The sequence below is a fragment of the Microcaecilia unicolor genome, chromosome 9 (assembly GCF_901765095.1).
Source record: "Microcaecilia unicolor chromosome 9, aMicUni1.1, whole genome shotgun sequence".
In the NCBI taxonomy this organism is placed as follows: domain Eukaryota; kingdom Metazoa; phylum Chordata; class Amphibia; order Gymnophiona; family Siphonopidae; genus Microcaecilia; species Microcaecilia unicolor.
In genome coordinates this window covers 131,156,286-131,170,967 of record NC_044039.1, presented here as the reverse complement: position 1 = coordinate 131,170,967, position 14,682 = coordinate 131,156,286, and the positions used below count along the sequence as shown (strand labels likewise).

The 14,682-nt window shown below is 41.7% G+C and overlaps 1 protein-coding gene across 1 annotated transcript in view; it reads left to right on the top strand.

The window, feature by feature from the left end:
- Positions 1-14,682, top strand: part of DCAF5 (DDB1 and CUL4 associated factor 5) — a 199,239-nt gene that overhangs the window by 90,499 nt on the left and 94,058 nt on the right. The window lies entirely within an intron of this gene.

Sequence of the window (14,682 nt, the reverse complement as noted above, 5' to 3'; positions counted from 1 at the left end):
GAGCTAGCTGGGAATGGAGATGTTTCTGAAACCAACCTGGGGGAGGAGGCTTACCAACCACTAGTCAGTGATTGTACCTAGTGGCTGGATTGAGGAAGAAGCCATGGTCTGTGGCCCTTTGCTGAGGACTATTGCTGTAGTGCTGGGTTAAATAAGGTGGCAGGAGATGGAAAAATGGGGATATGAGACTTGGGTAGTTATAAATGAAGGTTATTCTGCTGGAACCCAGTAGATGCCATCTCATTGAGAAGCCCAAAAAATAACGTTGAAACTGTAAAGCCAAAATAAATTTGTCCAAATTGAAAATGATCTTAGCCTTATATATTAGAGGCTGATTTCAATAAGGTAGTTGCTATATCCATGCTACGCCTCTCCTCCCCCTGCCACCCCCCTCCCACCTGAATTTGTCCCAAACATATATCTTTTATAGAAGTTGGCCTAACTCCATATTAATAGACAGATGGCATCACTGCTGTAGCACTTTCAATCCCAGTTAAAAAGCACTAAAAATACTCTGGGGTAATAGTACTGTAGTATAAAATGGTGACTAGGGCTCAGTTCAAGCACAGTACAGAGTTTATTAGAAGATAGATGACAGCACAACTGGTGAATTGGTTCCGCTAGTAGATAATGATCTTAAAGGGCCCTCAGAACATCACATTATGTTCTGAGGGTCCTTCATTTTGGATAATCTAGAGACAATAAGGGCTTAGTGCTGCCTGCATCTGCTGTGTGCTCTAGCAATGATTAATACTATATTTGTCTATTAGAATATGCTAAACATCCTTTGAGCACTTTTTGATAGTACAGAGCTGATGTCAGGGATAGAGCTCTTCTGTTCCAAGATACCCACAGATATTTACTTTTATCTGTCTTGTAATAGCCTTTTCAGCATAGCTACAATGCAGCACTTCTGCCTGAAAGGGAAAAAAGTGCCATTCTTTACCAGACCCATGAACCTATATGTAAGAGTTTGTGCCAGGAACAGAATGAAAAGCTGTTTTGTTCAGACTGGATGCCAGCAAGAAGCATCACATCAACTTGTTTCTTGTGTGGTTTAGCCTCACTGGTAGTGGTTTCACAAGCCCTTTAAATAAAACTGAAACATTTCACTAGTGTTGCAGGAGTATTAGTCCCAGGTGAAAAGACCGTTGCTGGTAGAGTCGTGTCTCGCAAAAGCTGTTCTGTAAATACTCATGATGTCCAGTTCTACCCACTGTACAAATTCAGTTCCGATGTGTGGTTCTAAAGATGTATGGACAATTTTCAGATGACGAAAGCGCTTGGCTTGACTTGGGCCTTATAACACATCCATTATAGAGCCTTTCAGCTCTAGGTCAGCTGTTCAAATCTGGAGTAGGTTAGCAGTCAAAGAAAGTGGTCTATGTGGAAGAGTTGGTGGTCTCAGTGAGCGGCTGACTGTATCACTAAAACCACCATTGCAATTTGGCACAAATTTGGTAGCACTGTTAACTGTCTGAAGGAATGCTCAAGTGTGATGGTTGATCAATACCTCATCCACCAAGGTGATCCCTCTAGAGCAAGATTCAGTATAGGGAAGGAGTGCTGCCATTGCCATGCTGTATATGGCTAAATAGAGGACTTTAGTTTCCTGTGATGTCGGCATGCTTTTTTATGATCATGAAACTCAAATTTCAGGATGTGTAATTATGGTATTAATTCTGTGAACAGCAATGGATAGCTCAGATTAATAGGCACAAATCAGTCCCATTGTAGAGAAGGGTGAAAGAAAAGTCCCAGGTCAAGAGGACCCAACAGGGTGAAGAGATTGATGCCTAATTCTTGGGAAGATGACATAACTACTGTACTAGGTCTCAGCTATATTTAGTCTCTGTAATACAGTCAGATCTGTTTACACAATACCTGTTTATGTGTAGATATATATTTTTAATAGTATAATTACAGGAAACAGAAGACATTTTGGAGCTTCATGATTTGTTGTCACCAGGCTCCCTCAATGGCATTTTAGCCTTGTAATTTTTCAGCCAATAATTTATTCATTCATCTTCTGTTAAACATGCAGCAACAGATGACTTGAGCATTGCTTTTAGGAATTACTTCTACAATGGGGAAATCCTGCATTTTTTCATAAAACATTGTGATTGGAATTCATATGTCTCGATCAGGACATGCTTAATACTGGGGAAAAGATTTTGCCGGATTATGCTGCAAACAAAACTATAAACACACGCCATGATTGTGTGACCACTCTATTTGTGATGCCAATATTTGATCATGATGGAGTGTAACCTGCACGGAATGGCAGGTCTGGCCCTGGCTGTCTTACTGGCTGATTAGATGGACCATGTGAATCTTTATCTGCCGTCATATGCTGTGTTACTATATAAAACACTTAGAAAGACATTGTAGGAGTGCATGTATATTTGCCAGCACACGTAAGTGGAGCAGCCACCTCAGAGCAATAGACACTGCCTCTCCCCCCCCCCCCCCCCCCCCACCATATTGTCTGTTGCTGTGAAGATGGACTCTGGGGCTCGTTTTCAAAGCACTTAAGGGGTCTTTTTCTAAAGCGTTCTTTTGTTTTTAGTGCACGCTAAACATTAGAGATGCCCGTAGGGAATACTTTGCTTTCTCTAACATTTAGCGCGCGTGCCTATTTTTAGCATGCGTTAAAAACGTAATGCATCTTAGTAAAAGATCCCCTTAGACTTACAAAGTTACCTAGTAACCTGTGGAACTTTTTAAGCCTAAGTGCTTTGAAATTACGCATGTGTGTATGTATGTATATATATATATATATATATAGACAGATGTATACACACACATAAATGAGATCAATTTGCAAAACTGTTCAGCGAGGTAAAAGTATTTTCTCTGATAAATGGGTCTTTGATTATTATGTACCCTCCCTGTGGATAAAAATACATACTGAGACTTCTCAGTTTGTGCGCCTGCAGCTGCTTTTTGTTGCCACTTAGAATCTGCCACCCTGGGTGGCTGCCTAGTCTGTCTAATGGTTAAAGTCAGCCCAGCTGGTTGATTTCCCTCACACTCTGCCTGAAAAGATACCCAGGTCTTCTAAGGTTTTTACGTGAGACTGGAAGACTGTACTTACCTGGAGCCAGTGACCAGATACTAATTTAACGTTACAGACTGTTCCTATTCTGAATTATTTTTGTGGCTACTTTGTAGACAGGGGGTTAATGTATACTTTGTTTTACCTACTTAGAGAAGGGAGCTAAAGTCCATAGCAAGTTCTCAGACATTACATCACTGCTCAGCTTTTTCTGTTCGTATTACAGTTTTACAAGAAAGTTTCAGGAATGCACCATCCACTGTACATCAGGCTGTTAAAACTCCCTATAAAGTTACAAATTTCAGAATCTATTGGCACTCAGTGATCAAAGCAGATATAGGTCAGTTTGTTTTTGTCAGCTTCTCCCGTCTCATCCCAGATATCATTTGAATCTTCCCATGATGCAAGTAATGGCAAGCTTCCCAGATTTCTACCAGACACAGGCCTGCATGATAGTGCAAAAATCCAGACTCCTGCTCCTTGCTTAATTTGGATGCCTGCGTACTGCAGACCAGGAATTGTACATCTTACTGTGTAAAGATCAGTTCAGAATCCTATGGAGGGCAATTTTACAAAATGTCGCCTAGATTGAGAGGGGTAGAATACACTGGAGTAATTCTGTAAGGAGCCACGTGGTTTTAGGTATGTAAATACTGGTGTTCTAGTCATTTGCATCTGTATGTGCAAATGAGTGCCTGGGGGGAAGGGGAGTTAACAATGAATATTCATGAGACAGATTTGCATGCATTGCTTCCACTGCATGCAAATCTCTATCATGAATATTCATTGTGAACATCTTGAAAACCTGACTGATTGGGGTGCATCCAGGACCAGGTTTGGGAACCACTGCCTTAAATGCTGGTGCGTTTTCAGTCATTCAAAGTAGTGTTCAGTAATAAAAAGGAGGTGCCTATTTTTCTTTATAGAAAGGGCTTCAGTGGGGCACTTTCCTAGCAGCTAAATCTAGGCGCTCTGTTATGAATTATTTTTCAGTTTGTCTTTAAAATACCAGCACAAATCTAGCAGAAATTGTATCTAAAATGAAGGTGGAGGATATCTATGCTTTCTCAGAAACAGGTGTACATTTATATAAGGATTGTATTCAACAACTTAACACTGCACAAGAAAAAAAAGAGGACTAGGAGTTCCGCATTTAAGACTTCACAACATAGCATGCCTCCTGAGATGGGTTCGTGAAACTCACATAGATCAGTGTAAGTATTTACTAGTAGGACTGCTGGCACAGTGGCGCCTCTCATACATCATCTTTAACGTCATAAGTCTGCACAAAGTATAACAAGGGAGAATGGGCAGCTAGACACAACTCCTTGGTCCATTTTGCAAAACCTGGGGCTGGTGAAGGAGGAGCATTTGGGTGGGTCCTTATTCTTTCAAATAGGGAAATCAAATTTTCCCCCAGGACTGAATTATTCACATTTCCGTACAAGTGATTACATGGGCCAACTGGTGACTGTAATGGGAAGGTTTATTCTCCAGTTTTTTTAACAGATCAAGTTGAGGTTGGAGATCCCAAATTTGTATCTGATGGTATGTTTACATATGAGGCATTAATGGAGCACACTGGAAAGTACAACTGCAGGAACCCTGTGTTTCCCATTACTGAATAAGACCTTTTAGCACATTCCCCAGAGATGTTGAGTATGGTGTCCATGTTGTAGAGGTTTGGTGGGTGGAATAGAGAAGCAGCATTTTCTAGTCCTTTTGGTGATGATCTGGTTAGAAGTTATAGCAGAAGAGATCTCTAGTCCTTTTGGTGATGATCTGGTTAGAAGTTATAGCAGAAGAGATCTCCACTGGAGAGCTTGGACAGCTCTTTGAGGAAATAGGGCAAACAGAGATGCAGGTTATGGCTGTACTGAATATTCGATTTGATTGAGCCTCAAATACGTTATTTGTATTCTACCAAATAGTGATGTAAATTCGAATATGAATAATCTAGGGTTTTACTGTGCTAAATACTACTGATAAACACTTGATCTCTGATTTCACGTGGCTTCTTTTGTTATTTGTTATGTTAAAGCTCAGTGCCCGTTATTCGTATTTGGCTGAATAATAATTTTCATTATTCATATTCAGCCAAATAGTAAAATATGCTATTTGGTACAGCTCTTAAGTCTTCTGGTGATGCAATATAAGCTGTTACACAGAGTATACATTACAAAAGCAAAAGGAGAACAGATCGGACTATGAGAAGTAGAGACAGGGTTGGAACTTTGGTGTACTTCTTTTTGGAGTATTTTGAGTTGCAAGCCCTTTGCTCCAGAACTTTAAGGTTAATCGAAGATGTTAACACAGGTTCAGATAGACTGGATCTATAGCCTGCTTTTGCTGGGAGGTGAGAAGCACCTATGAAAGCCACAAGTAGGTAGGGTGCAAGAAAAGTTCATAAGAGTGACAATACCCCCATGGTTATAAAGGTTATGCTGAAATTCTTGGAGAGCAAAGAGGCACTGGTTCCCCTATGTTTGAGTCCATCTAATAAGGAGATTGCAGAATGGGAGATACAGGCAGGTGATAAGATCAGCAACCAGAATAGCAGGAGAAGGACTGTGAGATGTGGAGGCAGTACAGGGAGAAGTACCTCACAGAACTAATATGAGATAAGGGCTGTATATTTATTCCCTCTTCTTCCTCTCGTATGGTTTTCAGTATACTGATGAATTCCAGATCTATCTCTCCAGAAATTTCTGCAGGAATCTAAGCCCAAGTCTCGTGGTCAACCCATGGCCATAAGCACTTTTGGAGTATGACTTCAGGCTCTCAAATTTACTGCTAACAGTCACTGTAGTGCCATGCCAAAGAGATATCTCTTCTAGCGTTCATAAAATGTAACATATATAGAGGCATATTTTCCGAGCACTTGGACTTACAAAGTTGCATAGTAACCTGTGGAACTTTGTAAGTCTAAGTGCTTTGAAAATGCAGCTATTGAGCTGTGCTTGAAAACTTTTTTAATCAACCCTATGGCTTCCAATACAACAGGAAATGTCTTTCTGACTGAATTTCTTGGTATTTAAGATTCTTTTCCTTCTCCACCCAATTCACAGAATAATCACTTGGAACTGACATCTCTGGTGTCCTTTGTTTTTTCTTCTTCTTCTTTTTTCTTTTACTACTGTATCTTGCTTCCTTGCATCCAGCTTTTTTATCAGCTGGAATGGGGATGCCCCAAATGATCATAATCTCTTTGTTATAATTCTCTTCCCGTTGGGATCCCATTGCTTTTCTGATGCAGCAGTGTGGTAATATTTATAAAGTTTTCAGTGGATGAGATATGTCTCCTTTCTGCCATATGTGAGCTCTTTCATGTACGAGTTTGTTGGTCTTCTTTTATCGGTGATATATCGCAATACAGAAAGCTCGGTGATAGATTCTAACATCAGTGAAACTCATCCATTAACATTTGGATGCACAGAATCACCAACCAACAAAGTTTTTCTGTTCCTAGCCCTGCTTTCCCCTCCCCCTTTCCGTTGTCAGTCATGAAGCACATGGGGAGGTTTGGATTCTTATAACTTCCCACTGGGGCACCAAGAGGATTGGGGGGGGGGGGGAATTCCCCGGGCCCAACCTTCAAGGGGGGGCCGGGCCCAGTGCTGGCAAAATTCTTCCTGCTTGCCTGCTTCTTCCAGGTGTATCCTCTCCTCCTGCGTGCCGCCTAGAATCTGGATGATTGCAATAACGCAGTGTGGCATCCGGGTCACGACTCTCAGCACGAGCAGAAGAAGAGGACAAACCAAGGAGGTTGGATGAAAACAGGAGATGGGATGATGTCAAAACATTGAAGCCAATTAACTTAGTCTCTCTTTCACCTTCCCCGCGCAGCAGTCATCCCAAAACAAAGCACACAAACCTATGAGCTGCTGCATCTACGTTGAGGTTCTTTATTGCTTTTATTTGATCCCATTTATATTTCAAATATGCTGGTTTGTGCAGTGGGCAGGGGCAGCAGTGTGAGTAGGGTGGGGGTGACAGCAGTCCAATTCTGCCCCGGGCCCAGCTGTGTCTCTCGGCGACCTTGCCTCCCACAGCTTTGATACAATACCAGTTTAGAAATATAAATGTGTATTTTCCTGACCCTGTCACAGAGACCTGTATCCCCTGCCAGTTTGGCTTTTGGTGGAGGGGAGACATTAACCACTGAGGGATTAAGGGGATAACCTTTCCTAATCCCTCCAGTGGAGTGCAGCTCAATTGGAGCAGTTTGCCAAAGCTTAAATGTAGTTGGTAGCAGGTGTAAGTCCTGACATTGAGCTGTTAGGATATTGATGCTTAGTCCCCTTCTGAAATGGGAAATAGATTGTTGCCTTCTAGGCATGCTTCAGTTCCACCCAAGAAGACAGGAGGAGCCTCCACGGAAAGTCAAAGCAAAACAGCAAAAGTAGAGGCTGACAAATGCGCAAACCAATAGGGAGATAATCTCAAAAAACAGTTTATTCAGAATATTCATATCAATATCAAGGACCCGAAACACGGACCGTGTCGGGTCCTTGATATTGATATGAATATTCTGAATAAACTGTTTTTTTGAGATTATCTCCCTATTGGTTTGCGCATTTGTCAGCCTCTACTTTTGCTGTTCAGTTCCACCCAAAACATGCCTAGACCACGCCCCCTTGCCATTTGCAGGCACTTGAATTTTTGACCTGCATAGCCCAGCTTTGTAAAATGGTAACTCAAACATTTTATCTTGCATAAACATCTAATTACTGGTTTATGCATGTCTCAGACATGAATAGCCCTTTTAAAGTGGCCATCTTTGCACATCAAACCTGAGGTCTCCACAGAAATCAACAGCATAACAAAATACTGCATAGAAGTGAATCCATCTGTTTTTGTTTGACACCAAGTCATCTGTTTTGCAGACCAGAGACCATAATGGTGACATCACAGCGCTGACTAAAATGTTACTTCTCACTAAAAAAAAGTTCCCTGTGTATCACTGAAATACTGTTTTGTATACTGGGATAGTCAATTACTTTTCAATACGGCTAATGTGCTTTAACATTTTTTTTGTGTGTCATTTAATAGTTAATAATATGCATGGATCCAGCAACTTGTAGCTTCTTGCTTACTACATCTGGTTGTAATATCTACCGTACAGTTTATATAAATATCCGAGTCTTGGCAATCCCTTGAGTGGCCTTGTAAACCTGACTAAATCCCTTGTTAGCAGCAGGTTAAAGCGATGACACCGTGCTAACAAAAAGGTTATTTTGTCTCTGGAAATGCATGCATCACAGCTTGCATTCTGGGAGAGACACGGATGCTTTTCCATGGGGATTCTTGGATGTGAAAATTGTTAGGTTGTCTACTGCTAAAGCTTCTTTGGAGAACTGCCACTGGATAGATGCAAGAAAGATTTTGAAGTGAAAGACTAGGAAATGATGATTAGCTTCATTTCCTCAAAACGTTGGCTGTCTAAACAGCTGTGGGTTATACAACATCTGCAAATGACAGGGCATAAACAAAAGAACATTGCAAGAAAAGCAATCAGCCAGAGCAGAGGCTTTCTTCACTCTTCTGGTTTGTGCAGTAAGCTGTTGTTATGGATATTATCGCATAAGCAAGAAATAGAATCTTTTTCCAAAACTGCTCTAAAGACAATCCCCGGGATTCTATGTAGCGCAACCTAAGTTGCACGTGCAAATCCAGTCATATTCTGGTTAACAAGCCAATTAGTGCCAATAATTGCCACTTAAGGAATTATTATTGACACTAACTGGCAGTAATTAGAATTGACGCACAGAACTGTTTAGTGTATTCTATAAAGTGATGCATGTAAATTCTAAGTCACGTGGAGGGGCATAATCGAACGGGGCACCCAAGTTTTCATGAGGGCGTCCTCGCAGGACGGCCCCGCAAAGGGGCAGGGAAACCCATATTATCAAAACAAGATGGGCGTCCATCTTTCGTTTCGATAATACGGTCGGGAACACTCAAATCTCAACATTTAGGTCGACCTAAATGTTGAGATGGTTGACCTTAGAGATGGTCATCCCCGGTTTTCGGCCATAATGGAAACCAAGGACGCCCATCTCAAAAACAACCAAATCCAAGCCCTTTGGTTGTGGGAGGAACCAGAATTCGTAGTGCACTGGTCCCCCTCACATGCCAGAACACCAACCGGGCACCCTAGGGGGCACTGCAGTGGACGTCACAAATTGCTCCCAGGTGCATAGCTCCCTTACCTTGGGTGCTGAGCCCCCCAAAACCCACTCCCCACAACTGTACACCATTACCATAGCCCTAAGGGGTGAAAGGGGGCACCTACATGTGGGTACAGTGGGTTTGTGGTGGGTTTTGGAGGGCTCACATTTACCACCACAAGTGTACCAGGTAGGGGGGGATGGGCCTGGGTGCGCCTGTCTGAAGTGCACGGCACCCACTAAAATTGCTCCAGGGACCTGCATACTGCTGTCAGGGAGCTGGGTATGACATTTGAAGCTGGCAAAAACATTTTTTAAAGTTTGTTTGTTTTTTTAGGGTGGGAGGGGGTTGGTGACCACTGGGGGAGTAAGGGGAGGTCATCCCTGATTCCCTCCGATGGTCATCTGGTCAGTTCGGGCACCTTTTTGAGGCTTGGTTGCAAGAAAAAATGGACCAAGTAAAGTCGGCCAAGTGCTCGTCAGGGACGCCCTTCTTTTTTCCATTATCGGCCAAGGACGCCCATCTCTTAATCATGCACCAACCCCACCTTCACTACAGTGCCGACACACCCCCTTGAACTTTGGCCGTCCCTGCGACGGGAAGCCATTGAGGACGCCCAAAATCTGCTTTCGATTATGCCGATTTGGGCGACCCTGAGAGAAGGATGCCCATCTCCCGATTTGTGTCGGAAGATGGGCGCCCTTCTCTTTCGAAAATAAGCCTGATAGATGAAAGAGGGACATGGCCATGGGCACAGAATGGGCAGGTCATGGTCATTTCTAGAATTTATGCGCTTAGTTGTAGAATACACCTGGTTGATGCATAATTTAGGCATAGGTATTTACACCAAGTTTACTAAATTTAGTTGTGGGAATGAGTATTCTATAAACCGCACAGAAATTTGGGGTTATTCTATAAATAGCGCCTAAATTTAGGCGTACTTTATAGAATACATCTAGGTGTATTTTGTTTCGGTACCGATTTTTTTTTTAGGCATCATATATAGAATCTAGTTCAAACTGCATAGCTATCCAACTAATGCAATAGGAAAAGCAATAGCGTGATCATGTTTATTGTTGATCATGCTATTGTTTATTAAAGCTATATATCCTGCTGACTTCCTTTCTGTAGAGACTTCAGTTCTTTATTTATTTGTGTTTAACTCTTCCATTTTCAGTAGTATCTCAAGGCAAGTTACATTCACGTATGCTAGGTATTTAAACTTTCTAAGGTAAGCTAGCGCATCCTAACACTGTTAAAATACGATATTATATCCCCAGGTCCCATTTTATGCAATGGAAGCTAGTTATTAATTATGTGCATTAACAGTGTTGGTGCATAGTAATGTGATACTTTAGCTGTAAGTTTGTACCTTTCTTGCTAGTTCATTTTATTTTATTTTTTTAAAAGACCTGTGTGATGTGAACCAAGAAGTGTCATCTAGAAACTTATGTATATTTTTGTTTTTTTCAAACATGTATATGATTATCTTTGTTAAATTGAAAGGCCTCCCCCCCCCAAAGCAAAACAAAATTAAAAACAAATGAAAAAAAATACACTTTTGGCTGTCAACATGAATCAAGAGAAATTTGAGGAAATAACCAGTGATCGGGGGGGGGGGGGGAGGGAGGGGAGTGGTAAAAGTCACAGGCTGTGGATATGGAACAAGAAAAGCGCATAGAGGTACGGGGAAAGAGGGATTAAGGGTAGCAAAGCTTGAAGGTGCCTTCTTAAGGAACTTATTATTCAATTGTTTGTCCCTTAGATGCAAAATGGAAGAACTGAGTAGAAGCCCTATTAGCTAGCTGTTGTTTTTCTATCTTCAATTTTATTTTATTTTTTTTGTTACATTTGTACCCCGCGCTTTCCCACTCATGGCAGTCTCAATGCGGCTTACATATTATATACAGGTACTTATTTGTACCTGGGGCAATGGAGGGTTAAGTGACTTGCCCAGAGTCACAAGGAGCTGCCTGTGCCTGAAGTGGGAATCGAACTCAGTTCCTCAGTTCCCCAGGACCAAACCTATTAGAGAACTGCCAACTTACTCGCTTCCAGAAGAGAAACTGGCCAGTCCTAGTTTGAACCAAAATCCCAAAGAAGTTTGGTGTTGGTAACCCTTGATTCAACCCAAATGAGTGCTCAAATTTAAACCTCCCTCTTGGAACCAGGTAACTTGGCAGCTCTACAGGTATCGACTTTATCTTGCCAAATAAAAGGGTGAGGCACATGTAAAGAATTAGACAGAGAAAGCTTTCCCAGCATTCAGTCCAGGGGACCCTGTAGAATGTTAAAGCTATTTTGTCTTTGTATTATTAAATTATTTTAAGCTGTTCAGAAACTCCATACATAATGAAATTATTTTATGTTCTTTCCACCAAAATTTATACAAGACATTTAAACCTTCCCAGTTAGCAGGGGACTGGAAGTGAATCTGCCTGTAAGGCTAAACCTTTGGAAGCTGCAAACCATGCATGGGGCTCCCACATTATATCTTCTGCCTTGGAAGCATTTTCACATCTTTTTGGCTCAGCAGGGGCCTGCAGTCCTGCCAAGTAAGTCATTAGAGGGGATTTATTTTTTCACAGTATTCAGTAAAAATATTGTACTCTATTTAAAGCAGTATAATTAGGATATCCACTTTATTTTACATGTTTTGTTCACTCACTAGGAAAAATGTTTGAAGTAGTGGCCAGCCTTTCTCTATTAGCTAATGCAAGTAAGGTGAATTGTTAATAGGCAGCTTGTCCCCTGAAGCCCTTTCATGCTCTATTTATGGTGTAAACATAGCAGGCAGATCGACAAAATCCTGAGCGGTATTGAGCGGATAAAAATGAATTAAATTTTCACCCTTTTGAAAAGTACAAAGACCAGAAGACACTCAGGCCCTTTTACTAAGCAGTGGTAAGCCCACCGTGGGCTTACCACACGCCAGTCCGGAACTACTGCCGGGCTACCTCAGGAAACCAGGGGTAGTTCCTACCACTAGTGTGTGCCATTTCTGCCGCAACAAAAATATGATCTATTTTTGTAGCACCGGAACTTAACCAGCGGTAGTTGGGCAGTGCCGCAGGCTGTCCAGTTACCACCGGGTTAGTGCGGGAGCTCTTACCGCCATCTCAAATGGGTGGCGGTAAGGGCTCTCCCATAAATGGTCGCGTGAGAAGTGTTTACTTACTGCATGATCATTTCTTTTCCTCAAAAAGAGACAGCCTTTTACCTGCTGTGGTAAAAGGGGGCCTCAGCGTTCATCAAAAAGATATGCAGGCCCCTTTTTACCGCAGCTAAGGGCCCCTCAATGAAATTGCATTGAAATACTTTTACGACAAGTAGGAGGAAATATTTTTTTCACCAACAAATAGTTAAGCTCTGGAACTTGTTATAGAGGATGTGGTAACATTGATTAGCATATCTGGGTTTAATGAAGGTTTGGACAAGTTCCTGGAGGAGAAGGACATAGTCTGTTATTGTGTGAGACATGAGGGAAGCTACTACTAGCCCTGGGATTGGTTGCATGTAACGTTGCTACTAGTTGGGTTTTGGCCAGGTACTTGTGACCTAGATTGGCCACTGTTGGAAGCAGGATACTGTGCTAGATAGATCATTGGTCTGATCCAGTATGGCTTTTCTTATGTTCAAGTACATTGTTCAAATGATGAAGTATGAAGATGTTTAAAACGGGAAGTGAGAGCCTAATGAGAAGAGTTCCTCATTTAAAAAAAAAAAAATTAAAGGCTTTAAAAATACTTTGGAAGGTGTTTGATAGTCTCTCATGAGAAACTCCTTTAGAAATTAACGTGTCATGGGATAGGAGGCAATGCCCTTTTATGGATTGCAAACTGGCTAAAAGACAGGAAACTGAGAAAGTTGGTCTAAATGATTAGTTATCCACGTGGAAAGGGTCAGGAGTGTCCCTAGGTTCTGTATTTGGAACTGTGCTGTTTATCATAAGCATAAATGAGATGGAGATAGGAGTGATGAGCCAGTTGATCAAATTTATGGATGACATAAAAATAGAAATATCCAGTGTACCTGAATGTAACTCACCTTGAGCTACTACTGAAAAAGGTGTGAGCAAAATCCAAATAAATAAAATAAATATTGAGTCTTTAAAAGACAGACAATTGTGAGAGTTTGCAGAAAGATCTTGTGAGACTAAGACTGGACTTCTAAATGGTAGATGAAATAGAATGTGGACAAGTGCAAAGTGATAAACATAGGGGAGAATAATCCCATCTACAGGTAACAAAATTCTGGGTTCTAAGTTAAGAGTCGGCACCCAAGAAAAAGATCTTGGAGTCATTGTGGACAGTATATTGAAGTTTTCAGCCCAGCACAACGCGGCTGCCAGAAAAACAAATAGAATGTTAGTGATTATTCAAATGGAGGCAGTAAACAGAATATCACTGTTCCTCTGTCTAGGTCCACGGTGCGACTACACATTGGTTGTCCTTTGTCAAAAAACTATAATAGAGCTAGAAAAGGTTTGTGGAAGAGTGACGAATGATAAAGGGGATGAAATGCCTCCCATATGAAGAAAGGCTAAACAGGTTAGAGCTTTTCAGCTTGGAAGAGATGCTTGAAAAGGAATATGATAGTTTATAAAATCGTGAGTGGGGGGAACTGTTGTATAGGGAACAATTGTTCAACCTTCTAAGCAACATTAAAACGAGAGAACACTCCATGAAACTGTTGACTGGCAGACTGAAATCAAATTGTAGAAAGCTCCTTTTTATTTCAGAGTATATAATTAAGTTGTGGAATCTGTCTCCAGAGGACATGATCCAAGCGAGTAACATAGTGGGATTCAAAATAGATTTGGACAGGTTTCTGGAGCAAAAGTTCATAAATCCTGATTACCCAGATAGTCTTGGGAGAGCCATTGCTCATCCCTCAGGGGTTCTCAACCCAGTCCTTAGGACATACCTAGCCAGTCAGGTTTTTCAGAGTATCCACAATGAATATGCAAGAGATAAATTTGCATGCATTACCTCCTTTCTGTTTATATCTATTTCATGCATATTCATTGTGGATATCCTGAAAACCTGACTGGCTAGGTGTGTCCCGAGGACTGGGTTGAGAACCCCTGCTCATCCCTGGAAATGAGCTATGAGAAATTAGATCTACGTTTTAGGACTTGCTGGGTACTTCTAACCTGAACTAGTCATTGTCTAAAATAAGATGGACCTTGGTCTGAGATGGTATGGCTTTTTTTTGTGTTCTTATATAAATCTAGGGATGTGACCGGTAAAGCTAAATAAAACAAGCAAGTTTGGGATTTTAAGAAGTGTTTGGCTTTTCTCCGAGGACAAGCAGGCTGCTTGTTCTCACGACTGGGTTGACGTCCACGGCAGCCCCCACCAACCGGAACAAAACTTCGCGGGTGGTCCTGCACGCCCACCGCGCATGCGCGGCCATCTTCCCGCCCGTGCGTGACCGTTCCCGCTCAGTCT